This window comes from Mus pahari, chromosome 5 (genome assembly GCF_900095145.1).
Source record: "Mus pahari chromosome 5, PAHARI_EIJ_v1.1, whole genome shotgun sequence".
Taxonomy (NCBI): domain Eukaryota; kingdom Metazoa; phylum Chordata; class Mammalia; order Rodentia; family Muridae; genus Mus; species Mus pahari.
Genome location: NC_034594.1, coordinates 106,951,660 through 106,968,077, shown reverse-complemented (window position 1 = coordinate 106,968,077; position 16,418 = coordinate 106,951,660). Strand labels below are relative to the sequence as shown.

The 16,418-nt window shown below is 49.0% G+C and overlaps 1 protein-coding gene across 20 annotated transcripts in view; it reads left to right on the top strand.

The window, feature by feature from the left end:
- The window catches only part of Nfasc (neurofascin), a 173,911-nt gene that overhangs the window by 19,728 nt on the left and 137,765 nt on the right, over positions 1-16,418 (top strand). Inside the window, exon 1 of one of the 20 annotated variants that reach the window (XM_021199197.2) lies at positions 14,364-14,601. The exons of 18 other annotated variants lie outside the window; for them this stretch is intronic. The gene's annotated coding sequence lies outside the window, so the exon portion shown is untranslated. Of the gene's footprint in view, positions 1-14,363; positions 14,602-16,418 lie in introns of those variants that run through there. One more of the 20 variants, XM_029538296.1, reaches the window with a different exon arrangement.

The following is a 16,418-nucleotide window of genomic DNA, read 5'->3' as shown; positions in this document are numbered from 1 at the left end:
TCTCTCTCTCTCTCTCTCTCTCTCTCTCTCTCTCTCTCTCACACACACACACACACACAGACAGTTGTCCTCTTATTTGACCTTGGGCTTATTGAAGGGCTGTATTATAAGGAGGGCTGCATGTAAGTAGCCTTGCCTACCTCTGTTTGTGCCACGTGGGCTTCTTCATTTTGGGCTGGCATTTAACCCAGCCAAAACGGGGAAGGGGCCAGCTCAGCCCCTGGGAGCTTGGCCTGATAGAGCCCAGTTAGGCTATCTCCTGCAACCTCCTGACCCAGGAAATCCTCTAAGCTGCCCTAATTACCTGTGGCTTCCCAGCAGATGTTGCAGTGGGAGGAGGGAGGGCACCCTTGTACACCCTGGGATTAACCCTCTGGTTGCTGCGTCCTTTCACTCCTGTCCTTGTAGATACAAACCCCTCTCCTGTCCTTCTGGGCTGCCCAGCCCCTCCCCAGGCATACATCACAAGACAGGCAGGCAACTCTCCTTAGCACCAGCCCACATGGACTGGAGTCTCTCATCGTTCGGCATCAGGAGATGAGTCTTCAGCTAAGGTCCTTTTCCAACCCTGCTCAGGCAGGAGCTGTTCAGTCCCCTGGGAAATCCTTGCTGAGTCTTCTCTGGGTCGCCAGGCAACTGATCTTCAGACCCACTCACTACCTTCAAGGATGCTGAGGTACTGAGGCTACCGTGCAAGACACACTTATCAGTACATGGAGCATCTGCTAGTGTGTGCTTTCTCAGTGTCATCTTATGTCTCCTAGTGTCTGACCCTGCCCAGTTTCCCTGCCTGGAGTCCTTCATCTCAGCCCCCTAACAGTACTGCTAGGTGCTTTGATTGAGGGCCCTTAACTAGGATCCCAGGACTCAGGCTCAGTTACTAAATGAGAGATAGGAGGAAAATCCATCCACGTGACTCTACACAATGCTCTTTTCAGTGTCCAAGCTGCAGCATGAGTACAGTTGAGTTCATCAGGTGGGCTTCAGCTTTCAGAACGTTTTTAACTGGGGAAGTCCAACCTGCTTCCCTGCCTATATGAGGAAGGGCAAGGATGTGCGCACAAAACCCCCTTGTTGTGTAGGCAAAGACAGAGAGAATGGTATGATCTCCCTTTACACAGCGCTTAACTTTAAAAGCTAATAGTTTGCCGAGGCTCAAACCTTAACAATTTCAGCCATGCCTAGTGGCGCAGGCCTGTAATCGCAGCTGCTGGGGGGCTGAGGAGGAGTATCTGAAGTTCAAGACCTGAAGAGGGAGCATAAGCTAAAGGCCACTCTTGAGACCCTGTCTCAAAAAGAAACCCTGTGGCTATAGTGCAGTGGTTAAAAACTCACCTCACCTGCATGAGGCCCTTGGTTCAACTCTCAGTACACTCCTCAAAAAGAGCTAACAAATTTAAAGTGAGCAATTAATTGACTTTGATTTGCTGTGTTGCACAGCCTCATCCCGTTGAAGTTTGGTCTTGCTGTCCATTGTAATGCTAAGCGTGTCCCTGGAATCTGCATATAGACCCAAGTGACCCTGCCCCCAAGTAATTTCTGATTGGTAAATAAAGATGCCAACACCTAATAGCTGGGCAGAAGAGATATTGGTGGGGTTTAGGTTTTCCAGGCTTTAGAGTAGGGGCAAGAACCACAAGAAGAGGAGGAGGGAGAAGCCGCCATAGGTTAGGTAAGCCATAAAAAACAAACAAACAAACAAACAAACAAAAATAACATATCCCTGGGGGCTGGCCAATTGGAGTTAAGAGCAACCCAAATGGAACATAGTAAGTAATTGTGAGTTTCTGGCAAAACTCACTTTAATCTGGTCTGGGTTCATCCTGAGAGGCAGGCTGGCTGAAATGGAATGTGCAAGAGGAAAATGGAAGCCTAGACAAAATTCTGTTCAAGGCTCCAAAGTTTAATAACCGAACTCCATTTAAATAACATGGAAAGATCCCCAGCCTGCCCTTAAGTCTTTTGAAGTTGCGGGCAGCGGTCAGATCGTAGGCGGGTCCAAGGGATCGTAGGCGGGTCCAAGGATCGAGGCAGGGATGAGTGTCTGTTGGCGGTCCAAGGATGCCTCATTCTGGGAGATCCGGGGGATCCTCTTAGTAGGCTTGGCGGCAACAAGGAGCTGGAAGACCCCAACAAGTAATAACTCGGGGTTATCTATAGGAAAGTATATTTTAATAGCATAGAAGGTAGATATCCGCCCAGCTCTTGTTCTGTTTAGGGCTTATTGTAAATAATGTAAGTAGTGTGTCTTTTATCTGGGAACTGAATGGTCCAAGGCGGGATAGAAACCAGATTGGGATGGAGACTTTCTACAGCACCATCCCTTCCGAGTTTCAGACTTTGCCTCACTGCAGAGGGTGTCTCCTATGCAATGAGCAACACACCCACTCCTGTTATCCTCAGACCCTGGTGGCCATTTGAGTGCTTTCTCTGCATGGATTTAACAGGGGTGGATATTCCCATGAAAACAGAGCATGTAGCTCCCTGTGTCTGTTCACTCAGCTTTTCACTAATACCCTGGAGGTTCTTGCACACTGTGGCGTGCTTCAGTATGGCTGAGTTATTCTGTGTTGTATTTACACAGTTTCTCTCTCCATTCACCTGCTGGTAGACCTTCAGCTGCATAGAGGATGCTGCTGAACAGAGGCCCGGTGCTTGTGTGAGTGGTGCCTGTTCCTGGTTCTCGGGGGTGGGGAGATTGTTGGGGTGGAACTGAGGGCCATGCTGTAGTCCCTGCAATCCTGTAATCCATAGTGCAGGGTTACTTTATAGCCACACTGACACTGTGTGGAATTCTGACTGGTCTGGTCTAGCTGGTTCATGCTTGTCTGTTGAGGTAAGGTCCCTCCTCTATCTCTGCCCACCGGGACAGTAGGCTCTCCATCTTCCTGAAAACAAGCCTGATGCTGTTCCATGTCTCATCCTGCTCTGCCTTCAGCCTCCTGTCTTCTCAGGCTAGGTGGCGGAACTCCCAGAAACTTCATGGTTCGTGATGTAGGACAGGGGCTAGCTCCTGTGCTGTCTGCCCCTGCCTACCTGCTGCCAGGGCTGTGGCTGGCTTCAGGGCTGATTGTTCTGCCTTTCCTGTAGCCTCTGTCTTGGAGCCCATGACAGGGACATATGGCTTCTTACTGTCCTCTGACCCCATGAGACTGTTTTCAGTCCTGCAAAGCTTCCAGATGGCTTTCAGGGGTTCCTAACCAGGGGGCATACTGTTTTCTAGGGCTACCCAATACAAAGCAGGTGGCTTCAGTGACAGACACTCATTCCCTCCCATTGGAAGCTAAAGTATGAGATGGAGAAGTTCCCAGGAATGATATCCTCTCAGAGCTCTCCCTGTGGTTATAGGCAGCCACTTCCTCTGTGTCTTCACACGCCGATGTCTCATCAGGCTATTACTGGACTAGAGCCCACGATAGTAACTGCATATTTCTTCACTTGTCCTGGGTTGGCATTTCAACAGAAGTCTGAAGACAATATAATTCGTCTATAACAGGTGGCTGGAAGACCAAAGCTGCATGATGACAAGGAACAGCCTGGGGAGTGTAGAGCAGCAGACCTTGTGACTTCTCTGGACTCAGTTGGGTCTCAGAGTGAGACTAAGGCACATTCAGACAAGTGGAGCGGAAGGAGAATAATGATGGAGGTGAAGAGGGCACCGGGGGCTTTGCGAAGGGGAGAGAACCACTATCTGGATCAATAATTTATTCCTGGGTACCAGGCAGGAAGGTGTTGCCATGGCAACAGGCCTGCCTGACACTTACCTCCCTGAGCATCCTCTTCTTACCCAGCTCCCGTCTCCCACTTCTCTCTCTCCTTCCTTGCTTTCTAGTTGACATTTTCCTTCCCCCCTCATCCCCCTCATTTTTCTTCTGTGTCTTCAGAGACTTCTTGTGAAGTAGAGACTGCCTGCCTGCACCTGGGCTCACGCCATCACATGTCAGCTCACTGCAGGGACCTTTGGGCCCTCAACGACTGTGGCCACTCTCTCCACCAGGTCTATGATCTTCACTCCTGTTTCTAAAACATCAAAACTAAGGGGTCCTTTCACTGGCTGACCCCTAGTCTCTTGCTTAGCATAAGAACACTGGGTGGTTTTCGTCCAGCCTGCCTGGTGGCCTCCTCTAACTTTAGCCATGCTCTGCTCCCTGTAGCAGGTCCCCCCCCCCCCCCCGGGCTCAGAGTGACATTAGGAGGGAAACATCATCCCATTGCTGCCTGCAGCAACCAGTCCTCAGTTCCTTCCTGGACTCTGTAGGTAGGAAGACTCTAGCAGCGTGCCGTTCACTGGAAAGTCTGCCCCACACTCTATACCAGTAATCGCTGTGACAGGGACATTATCTTGGTGCCACACAATGGGAGCCCAGACTTTTGTGTGGTTATGGAAAGAATGAACCAAAGGCCAGCAGCAGGCTCCTTCCTGAGCCTCTGTCTCAGTATTTCCCAGAGGCCCTCTTGGCTCCAACAGCTATACTAAACAAGACCATCGAAAATTTCAAGTTATTGTCTCACTTTAGAATTTGCTGCTCCCTTGATTCACTGGCTTTCATAACTAGTAAGGGACTTGGGCCCGTAATAATCATTTAGAGCTTCACAGTATTCGTCTTGTAATTGCTGCTAAGGGTCTTGTCTTTCTTTGTGTTCCTTTCGCGTAGATTGGGGAGATATACCTCTAGGCTAGAGGCTGGCATGGAGGCTGGCAAGCTGGTGAGCAGGCTCAGTGGCTGCCCGATGGTGCGTCTCTGATAAGACCAGAGCTGGGACGCAGATACACACCAGGAACATCTGTGAACATCGCTGGGGGTCAGGATAGGAAGGGAAGACAGCAGGAGAGGGAGAGGCTGGGGAGCCCTGGCGACCACCAGCTGCTGGTGGGAAGGATAGCATTACCGTCTGTCCAGCTCTTTCCTCACCTCTGCAGCCTGCAGTTTGTAATCTGAAGGCCATGATGTGAGGCAGGTTCAGGGTGAGTGGGATCTGCAGCTCCTCTAAAGGTCCCCCTCGCACTTTGCTCAGAGTCTCCCCCTGACCCTCACCTGGGAAGCTTTTCCACCCTGGCCCCATAATTCTCATCAAACTGTGTTCATGCGGGGTGCTGGGTTGACAGTCGCTGGGCAGCGTCCTCTGTACTGTCCTTTCTGCTTCCTCACTCCTAAGGGTCTCAGCCCTATTGCCTGGGAGAGTTACTAACTGGGTTCCACAGCCACTGTTCTCCTGTACACAGACCTCTCCTACTAGAATCCCGCCCAGGACCTTCTCCTTTCTTTTCATGGTAAAATGTTGGTATACATAGTATTTGGGGGTTTCTACTCCACCTTTGATCATTTAGCTCCCAAATAAAAAACATAAACCTTTATATGTATAATAAGCCTTAAAGCACTCGAGCTGGGCAGGTGCCAACCTTCTGTGCTATTTAACAACCAGATTTTGAGGTATAGAATTTAGCATATGAATACAAGTAGTATTAGATCAAACCAATACAGTATATTAATATATGTGTGTGTGAATGTGTATCTGTCTATATCTATCTATCTATCTATCTATCTATCTATCTATCTATCTATCTATCTATCTATCTATCTATCTTTTTATATATCTGCTTTATATTTAAACATTTTCCCCTTAGTGCTGGAATTGGAACCCAGGGCCTTTCACATGCCAGCCTTCTTGTACCAAGCTAAAGTGCACAGTTAATTGACATCTAGTTCCAGGGATTTTGTTGCTCCCAGAGGAAACCCTCTGCTAGTTAAGAAGTCATTTCTCTTTCTGGGTTCCCAGCCTCTGGTAACCACTTGTTCTGTCTCTGGACATTTCACATAGCTGGAATCTCATAACCTGACTTTGGGCTCGGTTTCTTTTGCTCATTCTGTGGGCAAGGCTTTAAACTGTTGATCTGTTGAGCATCCGTACTTAATGGCTTCTCTGTAGGCACACTTATCTGATCAACTGTTGATAAGCTCTTTGGGTCCTTTACACCTTGAGGTAAGAGGTCCTGCTGTGAACACTTTGTACTTTTGAACTGCTGTGTAAGTTTCTGTTTGAACACTGTTTTCAGTTCTTTGGGGGGTGGGGGGAGGGATGCACAGAGGTGGAATGGCCAGTCACATGGCGACTTGGTGTTTAACCATTGAAGAACTGGGTTACCTCATCGCATCTGCTCCCTGTGCTGCCGTTGGGCTCATGACTCAGGGACAAGGGAAGTTTCTGGTTCCTAATCCCTGGTCAAGACTGAGTAGGATGGTGACTACTGTAAGGGTGTGTCCTGACAGCTGCTGAGTCCTTTCTCACTGGTTTGCTGTTGTCACCGCCGCCCAAAGCTGCACATGTATTTCTTTAGGGAAGCTGGTGTTCAGAATCCAACATCATCTCCCGGGGCAGTAGCCCCGAAGGTTTCTCTTTCTTTGCTTTTGACACCAGACAGTATTCCCAGCTGCACCACGCCCTCTGCATCTTTCCCAACCTTCGCTCTATCTTTCAACCAACTCTGATAGGATGAAATCACACCTCCGTGGGGGCCCTTTTAAAAAGTGTGCAGCAGGCTTTGAAGGCAGTGCCATAGAGAGAGCTGGAAAAAAAATCCGCTCTAAGCCTGAGCGGTGCATAGTCCGCTATGTAGATAGGTTCCCAGGGGGCCTCTTTGAAGAAGACAACACTCATTTAAATGTATAAATTCCGATTCATTTGAAAGAAGAGTCAGACAGCTTTCTAGGCTTATAAAAAAAAACAACCCTGCTGTGAATGGATATTGAATTATGTACGCCTTTAGAAAATTAAAGAAAGATGTACCTTTCAGGTGTTTTAAAGAGATGAATCCTAAAATATAATCGGGAAGTGTGGTAGGTAGGGATGGAGGCAGTGAGGAACCCAGGCTTGGGGCAGGTGTCCCATTTTAATAAGGATGGAAGGATCCCTAGGGAGGCAGGCTGGGAAGGGGCCATACAGAGAACATTGCTGGTGTGTTGCTGTCCATGGGCGGCATGGGTGGGGAAGGGCCATGTGAGGAGAAGATGGGCTGGTGAGAAACACAGGTGGTACCTTGGTGAGTTAAGTTTTCAATGTTCTAAATAAGATGTTTCCTACTGTAACCTGAACTGTCAAGGATGCCCTTTAAAAATGAAGCATTTTAGCCAGCTTTAGAAGGTTCTGGAAAAGTAGCTTTTGGCAACATACCTAGGCCAGGGATGTTTGGCTGGGTGGGTAGAGTGGGTCTCCTCCTTGTTCAAAACTTGAAGCTAGCAGAGATGGAGAGAGGTCCAGGGAGTAGCCCGGGTGTGTGTGTGTGTGTGTGTGTGTGTGTGTGTGTGTGTGTGTGTGTGTGATGGCTAGAGAGGCGTTACCAGATTCTTAGGAAAATTCAGAGGCCTCAGAGGCTGGTGACACTGTCCTCATTTGCAACCAGGACTGAAAGTAGATGACAAGGTCAGGGGAATTTCAGAGCCAAGTATAGGCACCCTTGCCACTCATCACCACAGTAACTCACTCCAAGGGTTGAAGAACACTGCCCCCAGGGAAGCAGCTCCTCTGAAAAATGCTTTCCCAGTCACTGTTTCTTTGGGGTCACATATTTGGGTCTTGACGGCAAAGCAGGGCAGGGTGCTGCAGGGTTTTTTGGTTATTTGTTTTTTTAATTTTTGAAATTGTAGATATACAGACATCTAAGTGATTTTAGTCATTTCAGGTTTATAATAAAGACAGCAGCATGTTCTAGATCCAGGGCACTGGGCAGCAGTTACTACTGTCAACTTCCAAAGTAATCCAGATAGAAACCTGTGCTGTGTACCTGTGCCATGTCCCTGAGCCATGTACCTGTGTTATGTTCCTGTGCTATGTACCTGTGCCATGCACCTGTGCTATGTAACTGTGCCATGTACCTGTGCTATGTCCCTGTGCTATGTACCTGTGCCATGTTCCTATGCTATGTACCTGTGCCATGTATGCCTGTGCTGTGTCCCTGTGCCATGTACCTGTGCCATGTCCCTGTGTCGTGTCCCTGTGCCATGTCCCTGTGCCATGTACCTGTGCTATATCCCTGTGCCATATACCTGTGCCATGTCCCTATGCTATGTACCTGTGCCATGCACCTGTGCCACGCACCTGTGCTATCTATCTGTGCTGCCCTCAAGCAGCAACTGCCTGCTTCCTGCACTGCAGGCCCTTCTTAGCTCTGCTCTAAATCCCATCACCACAAATTCAGTTATTCTGGCTCATCCAGAGCTATGAAATAATACCAGCGTTGTCCCTTTGTGTTTGGGTCATTTCAGTTGGCATAATTCTTTTAAAAGATTTTTTTTTTTTTTAAGTTGTGAGCTGCTGTGTGGGTGCTGGGAATCGATTCCGGGACCTTTGGAAGAGTAAGCAATGCTTTTAACCCCTGAGCCATCTCTTCAGTCCCAGCATAATGTTTTTAAGGTTCACTCACATTATCTGAACTTCATTCTTTCTTCATTTGTTCATGGTGATGGGGATCAAACCCACCTAGGCAAGCACTGCACCACCTGAGCCACGCGCCCAGCCTTTCTATTCTTTTCTATGACTGAGGAATAGTCTGTCATATAGATGAATAGTGTTGTAGTTTCCTCTTGTTCTTGAGGACAGTGGGGTAGGTCTCACCCTTTGCTGTTATGAATAATACTGAAATGAACATTCATGTATAGATATCTGGTCCCCATTTTCTCTTCTTTTGCATTCTTCATCTAGGGGTGAAGGTGCTTCTCTGCATAGTTTGCCAAAGGACGACCTCCTGCGGCGGCTGCATCATTTTGTGCTTTCACAGGGATGCAGGAGAGCCCCGGGGCTCTCCTTACACCTTTGCCAACACTATTATTCTCTACTGATTATAGCTCTGCTCGTAGGCACAAGGTGGTGTGTCCCACTGTGGTTTTACTCCTCATTTCTCTAATAACAATCTTCTGGCATCTTTTTTCTTTCATGGTTGAGTTTTATGGGTTCTTCATATATTCTGGGCATTAAACTCTTACAGACACACAGTCTGAAAATATTTTCCTCCATTCTGTAGATTTTCTTTTCACTCTTTGGTAATATCTTGTAAATGCAGAGATGCTTTGATGAAACTCATTTATCCCAGCCCATCCCTTTCATTGCTTCTGCGTCACATCAAAGAATCCGTTTTCACACTCGAGGACATGAGAGCTATATTTTATTTTATCTTGAGGGTATTGGTTCTAGCACTAACATCCGGGTCACTGATCCATTTTGACTTAATTTTTGTTTATAACTGAAGCATATACGGAAGGGCTCAACTTTATTTTTATTTGTTTTTAATTTTCACATGACAATGTGACTGTCCCAGTGTCATGTGTTGGTGACACTCTTCCTCTCTCATCCAGTGGTAGACTGGGGGCTCTTATTACATACGTTGTTCATAACTGCATACGTTGATCTGTGGAGTCTCCGTTCAGTTCCTTAGTTCTGTCTCTGTCTAGCACACTGATTTCTTCACCATGGCTGAGAGTGTGAGGTAGGAATCTCTGACTTTGCTGTTTCAGGGTTGTTTTGAACTTGAACTTCCTATGGGTTTAGTGTTCATTAGTGTCCCTCTGTGGACGCACGTACTGCTTTCTACTGCATGGAGACACAACTTCCAGGCCTTGGGATATGGGTGCCTTGGCTTGGTGCACACTACCACTCCAGTTTCTGAACTGTGACACTCTCTTCTCCCAGCAGCGCCATGACAGACCTGTCCACTGGGCCACACCGGTGCCAGTGCTTAGCTGGTCAGCCTTTCCAAGAGCCTCAGCTCTCAGAGACCAACACTGCTGCCCACTTCATGGGCGGCATGAGTATCACATCTTCCTCCCAGCAGGCCCTAGAGAGTGCTCCCTGCTCCTTTTCTGACGATGAGTATTTGGGTTTGCTCTGGACACTGGAGATCTGGCTGTCATGGAAACTGATCAAGCCCATGTTCACCAAGCTATGGCTCAGTACTTTCAGGAGAACTTTGATCTTACTGAATGTGGTTGAGGAGGCAGTCATGTTGGTGGCCCGAGTCAGACATACATGCTAGTGTGGATGGGACCATGCGAGCCATGCCAAGCCCTTGAGAGAGGTCAATCTTAGGTAGCCATATGTATTGAGAATGAAGAAGCTGACTTCTTCTCATGAAGAACCTGAGTCCAGAGACATGAAAAGGCCCTTTGCAGCCAGCCCTGCAGCAGCACACCAGGGCTGGTGACTCTGGCTTTCACTTGTCACTACCAGATCTCCCAGCTTGAGACAGTCCCCACTCTTTCCCTCTCCAGCTTGCTGACATCATAGGTCAGTAAATGTTTCCTGCATGCCTCTTTACAAGACATCAGATGAGGTGTCTGAGAAACTGCAGACAGGGTGGGCTTCCTGGTGGTACGTTACCATGGGATGCTGTTCTCATTGCAATGAAAATAGAATGGATCCTGCTCTTAGGGAGGACTTACACAACCTGTTTTGGAAACCAGCGGCGAGCTGCTCACCTCCAGCTGAAGGGCTGGACAGACTTCATGGAGGAGGGAACATGGCACTAGAGCCTTCCTGACGGGCTCAACCAGGGCTTGCCAGGAAGAGGTGAAGTAAGAGACTTGGGATCAGAAAAGGCCAAGGTGACCAGGTGGCTTTCCTCTGCATCTGGAGGAGAACAAGAGTATATATCACTGTATGTTGATAGTGAGACCACTCGCTGTCCACCTGGGGCAAGTGGGTTGTATTCTGCAGAACAGGCCACCCAGTACTGTCCTATTTTCAGCAGAAGAACATTCTAGCCATAAGAAGGGGACCATGGGCCTTTGATTCCTTCCTTCCTTCCCTAGCCTCTACAGACACCATGAACACACACATGCACATACACCATGCACACACAAACACACATAATGTACATATGGAGACAGAACTAGTAGGTACAGATCAAGGTAGACATGCACACCACAAGCACACATGCAAGACTCTATTTTAAACCACAAGTTTATCTAGTGTATCTCACCGGACATACACATATATACCACCATTCCTAACAATGGCCTGTAAACCCAGCTGCAAGCACATGCACAGGAGATGCCTGTATACAATTGTGACTGACTTGTACCCACGTATACTGAGTCATACTAAGACACAAACTTACAACAAGACAGACAGATATCCTAGGACAGATACGCCCAGACACCAGGAAGGTACACTGAGATACTTTAATAAACACACTGGGCCACACTTTCCTTTACTCACTGGAGTACTCAAGCATACACACAGAGACCGAAACCCTTTCCCAGAGACACACAGGCTGTACCTCCCACAGACTCACAACTGTACACCTTCACACTGGCACAACCCCAGTCCAACCCAGAGAGCCGCACCTGAGCAGAAACAGGGACAGGCCCAGGAGGTCCTGACTTGGCCACGACTACTCTTAGAGACTTGAATTAGTCAGACATTCACGTGACTGTGACCAAATACTTTAGAGAAACAGCTTTAGAGAGGGATTGTTTGGCCTGTGGTTCAGTCCAGTAGGGAATGGAGATGTGGCAGAGCAGAACAGTTCATACCACAGCAGCCAGGATGCAGAGACAATGTCTAAGAGCTTTCCCCCTTTCTCTTTGATTCCATACAGGTCCACAGACTGCGGTCTGGTTCAGGGTGGGTCTTCCGCTTAGCTGGTCCTCTGTAAACACCTTCACACATTCCCAGTGGCGTGTTCCTTTAACTTCCTTTTCTCAGTCCAATCAAGTAGACAGTCATGGTAGCACATTTACCTCATTAACTTCACTGCCTGACTTCTCCACAGCTGCTGCCAACCTGTGGACTCCAGGTTTCAGCCCTAGACTCAGGGGTGGTTGTAGCCCACCACTTTTAGTGTCAGGCTTAAGCTCTTCGGACAGAATCTATCATGACCACAAGGTCTTTGTCCTAAAAACATTGGATTTCTAAACTGGACCAGAATATGTACCCAGAGGTCAGCTGTTAGCTGACAGGCAAGGGTGGAGAGTTTCTGGCTTGCTCAGCCTACTCCTGTCCCCTCTGGCAGTGTTGGGTCACAAAAGCCAGCATCCCTTTAAGTCATGGCATCGCAGATCTATCCCAATGTGAAAAAAAGCCGAAAGGTTGGACTTGATACATGAGGTCACCTGGAGCGGGTAGGGGCTGTGACCAGAAGGTGAGTGACCCTGAGGATGGAAAGCTAGGCACACACAACTCAGCTGCCTGGCCTGGGTGCCATGAGTGCCCCTCTAGGCCTGCCAGCTGTCACTGCAGCCATTCTGAATCGGTGTGCCTGCTGTCCTCTGCGAATGTGACCCACATTCAGGTGGGCTGGCAGCTCTCTTCTCTGCCCACATTCCTCTCCCCTCCTATTCTCCCCACCCCTGTTTCCATTCTGGTCTGGGAAAGGAGCCACCCCACCAGAAGGCTTTGAGAGATGACTGGTGGGCTGCCTGGAAAAAAGCCAGGGGAATGGCAAAATATGGTAGAAATATGGAGCTGAACTCCTGCAGCGGGGAAGTGGAGAGGCAGAGGCGCAGCAGCTGCCTTCTGGTCTCCCTACTCCCCAGCCACCAGGACGTCCACCTGAATGCCCACCCAGTGTCTCAGAAGCCAATCTTCCCCTGTCTGTTTCTCTTTAGCATGGGCTAACTGGGCTGGGCGTCAGCTCCTCCACTCCACTTGTCTGAAAGAGGGGTTGCTCAGCCGCCCACCCCCACCCCTACCCCTGCTCTGTCTCAGCTCTAATCCTAAGCCAACACCCCTACACCACATACTTTTCTCCAACTCCTGGTTCCCCACAAATGTCACTAGCCATGTTTGTTGTAGGCTGGAGAAGTGGCTCGTCATCAGCCCAGGAGAGAAGCAGGGCTTGAGGCGAGATGTGGGCTTAGAGGAGCCAAAGGCAAACACTGCTGAGGCTGTGATTTCTGGGGTGGTGGGCAGACAGGCCACCTCAGAGTAGTATGTTCCAAGTGAGGGCCACATACAAAGCTGAGGCCACCGTCTTCGACGTGCTCTAACCACCATACTCCTGTGGACAAAGGTCACTTATGTCCATTACAGAAAATTTAGAAAATATAAACATAAAGGAGAAAATGCACGTGTTCTATAATTTTACTCTCAGTGACAATCGTTCTATTTTCCACTTTATTAAGACTTGATCCTATGTTATTTTATCATTGTGTTTCATTGCTTATGATGAAAGTTTAATCTTTTAAAAATATTTACCATATCCCTCAGGCACTGTCATTTCCTGAATCCGTGCACTTTACCATGTGAATAAGAAAGTGAGGGCCTAGAGCACCTTGCCCAGAGTAAGACAGTCTGAGCCAGATTTGGAACCCAGGTCCTTTGGTTCCGTTATTTATAATTTCTATTTTCTATTAAACTGTGGATACACTGTAATTGTTTGTCATGTTCCCCTAGCAGTAGCCAATCTCTTTTATTGCCTCTTTTTTTTTTTTGCCTTTATGGAAATGTCCTTTCGTGTATATGGGTTTGAAATTATGGGTCCAACTAATACTCAGAAAAAAAATCTGTCTTTATGAACATGCGTGGACTTTTTCTTGCCGTCATTCCTTAAATAATATGCCAGAGCAATAATTTACACATTGTTTAAAATGTACCAGAAACTATACAGAGTGGGGGGAGTGTTCATTTAACGTCCACTTCCAGAAATGAACTTTATGGAACAGAAGACATAAACATTTTTAAGAACTTTAGATGTTCTAGAGTTCCCGCTCTCCAGAGGAGGGTTTAGAGAAACCATGTTTCACCCCTGCTTGGCCATCAGAGGGAAAAACAGGGTGGTGGCCAGTTGGAAGTTGGTTCCTGAAGGGCCACTGTAGGGACTGGAGGAGTTTGGACAGCAGAAGTGTCATGGGTGTTGAATGGAAGAGAGAGGTCTGCCCCTAGACTTTTACACAGAAGTGGGCCAGTGGGCGGAGGCTGTGGAGAGCCTTGTCTGCCCTGGATAGAACAGGACTGGTGTTGGATAACCCTGGCATGGGCTCACGTGGGGCATGCGTATAGGCCAGGGCTGGCTCTAAGGCTGCCACACAGCACCCCCACTCCACACACAACATTACGTCTTTGAGTTGTAACAGGGGTCTGCTCCCCGCTGCCCCCCACCTCAGGGAGCCTGGTCCAGGCTGGTACCTCTCCCTGTCTATCCCCTCAGCCTGAAGAGCACAGCCTGGCTTGTGTCACAGGCCACACAGTTCCTCCATTATGCATGGCAGGGCGGGGGACACAGCGGTGAGTGAGTGAGCCAGGCTGAGGGAGGGGACAAGCCATTATTAATAAACAAGTTATTGTGTGGTGTTCCATTTACAGAACTCTCACAGGACGTGGTGGGCTTGAGATAATAAAGCCCTGTTTATGTGACACGGGGCTGGAAGTGACAAGTGGGAGCTGGCGAGGAGCAGGGGCACCGGGAAGGACTTCGATTCCTCCTCGGGTAGGGCTGCTGTCTTCGCTGTATAGAACGGCAGTGCTGGGGTAGAGGATCGAGCTGGGATTTTACTCAGGCTTCATTTTGCTCACTCGGATGGCCTAGGGCCTAAGAAAGGTCAGCTTTCGGCATCCACTTGTCCCTAAGGAAGGCGCCCACCAGTGCAGACTCTGGACAAGCCAGGAGAGGTAGGTGGTAAGCTCTCCTTTGCGTGTGACCTCCTGCCCACCCCTTCCCCATTCCACTCTGACCTTCTGAGGCTCCCTGGAGGTGTGTGCAGGAGAAGCCTAGCTAGAAGGCAGAGAGTGACAATGAGGGTCTTGTATTCTTAGCGGGCTAAAATTTTAGGAGAAACAGGGCAAAGGACAAGTATCCGAAGCTCTGATGAGGGTGGGCAGGGGCATCCTGCTCTGTGAATGAGGGATGTGTAGGAAAGAGAGACGCTGACGGGCTGTCAGGGGACCGATTTGTGGGTGGTGCACATTAAGTCACAAGAACCGTGCCACTCGGAGCTAATCTTCTGGTCAAGTATCTCTGCTGTTCTCCACCCTTTGCCCTGGGCATCCAGATCCCAAGCCGCCTCTTCCTCCAGCCGAGGCTGGCTGGCTCAGTATTGGTGCGAGGTGCAAAGCTGCCTTTGGGAAGAGGCAGGAAGAGTCTTTGTCCATTGGCTTCTTGGCAAGAGAATGTGGGCTGGTTCTGAGAAACCTTAGCTCCTGTCAGTTCTGAATGGGAATAGGGAGCCTGGTCAATAGGAAATCTGGTCAAGTCGGACTCACTTGGCTCTGTTGGAATCTCATGCCCCCCCCCCTCCTGGGGGCAGCTCTTTCCTGGCACACCTCAGAGGTAGAAAACATCCTTCCAGGAAGTCTCTGTGTAAGAGGAGACATGCCAGTGGGAGGGAGGGAGAAGACAGAAGACAGTCTCCTGCCCCCGGGCTCCTTGAGGCAAAAGTTTCGATACAGTGACTTTAAAGTTGTTTGGATTGAAGAGTCAGTGATAATTAGAAAGACCATATTAGGTCCAGAAGGAACAGATCGCAAGTACTGGAAGAATATTGTGTTGCTTGCTGAACCTTGAGGTCAGTCTTTTAAAGGCAGCCCAGTCCTCCCCCAAGGGTAGTGTCAGGAGATGGGAATGTCTAGCATGCTCCCTTACCATAGAGCACAAGAAAGAGCATGCCGGGGAGACTTCTATGGGGCCCAAGGAGGAGACACCGAACACATTCACAGTTCTCCCGGCCCCCACAATCCAATGCAGCACCCCCAGTCTGGGAGCAGGCTGTTTCTGTGATGTGCATCCCAGGCCACCTGCTTTTCTGCCTACAGAGGACGTGGTCTGTCTTGTCAGTCAGCCATAGGCTGCCTGGAGGACACCTGGCTTGGAGGAATGACCCAATGACCTCTGGCCTGCCTTTGGGGGGAGCAAGAGTGGGAACTATTGGCTCTGTCACGTGCTTGTCAGTTGTTAGGAACAGTTACTGGAAGGGTTAGGAAGCAAACAAGGTCTTCTCGTAGAGGCCAAAATAGGCCAAGTTGTTGGCCACAGTTCTTTCTCTGAGGTCTTTGCTCATGGTTCACTGGAAGGAACCAGCAAGTTGGCCTTATCCCATGTTGGTAACACAGTCATGACTGTAGCTTCTGCTCACGGAGGTCTTACCCTGTGTCAGGCCCTTCCCTGAGCATTGGATGCCCAACAGGGCCAAGTGACTCAGACACAGCCTTCCCAACAACTTTTACCATCCTTGTGTTTTATAAAAAGGTAGGAGAAACCAGAGGTATGTTTGGTGGCAGTGTGGTAAGGTGTGGGGGAAGGGAGTGCCTCTGTGGGCCCATGCTGAGGCATCCCTTCCCCCTGAGGGACCAGACACACGGATGGGATGGGATGGTATAATATAGAGTTTATTCAGGGCATGGGGAGGGGGTTTGAGAGAGCAGAGACAGACAGACAGACAGACAGGCAGGCAGACAGACAGACAGGCAGGCAGGCAGGCAGGCAGGCAGGC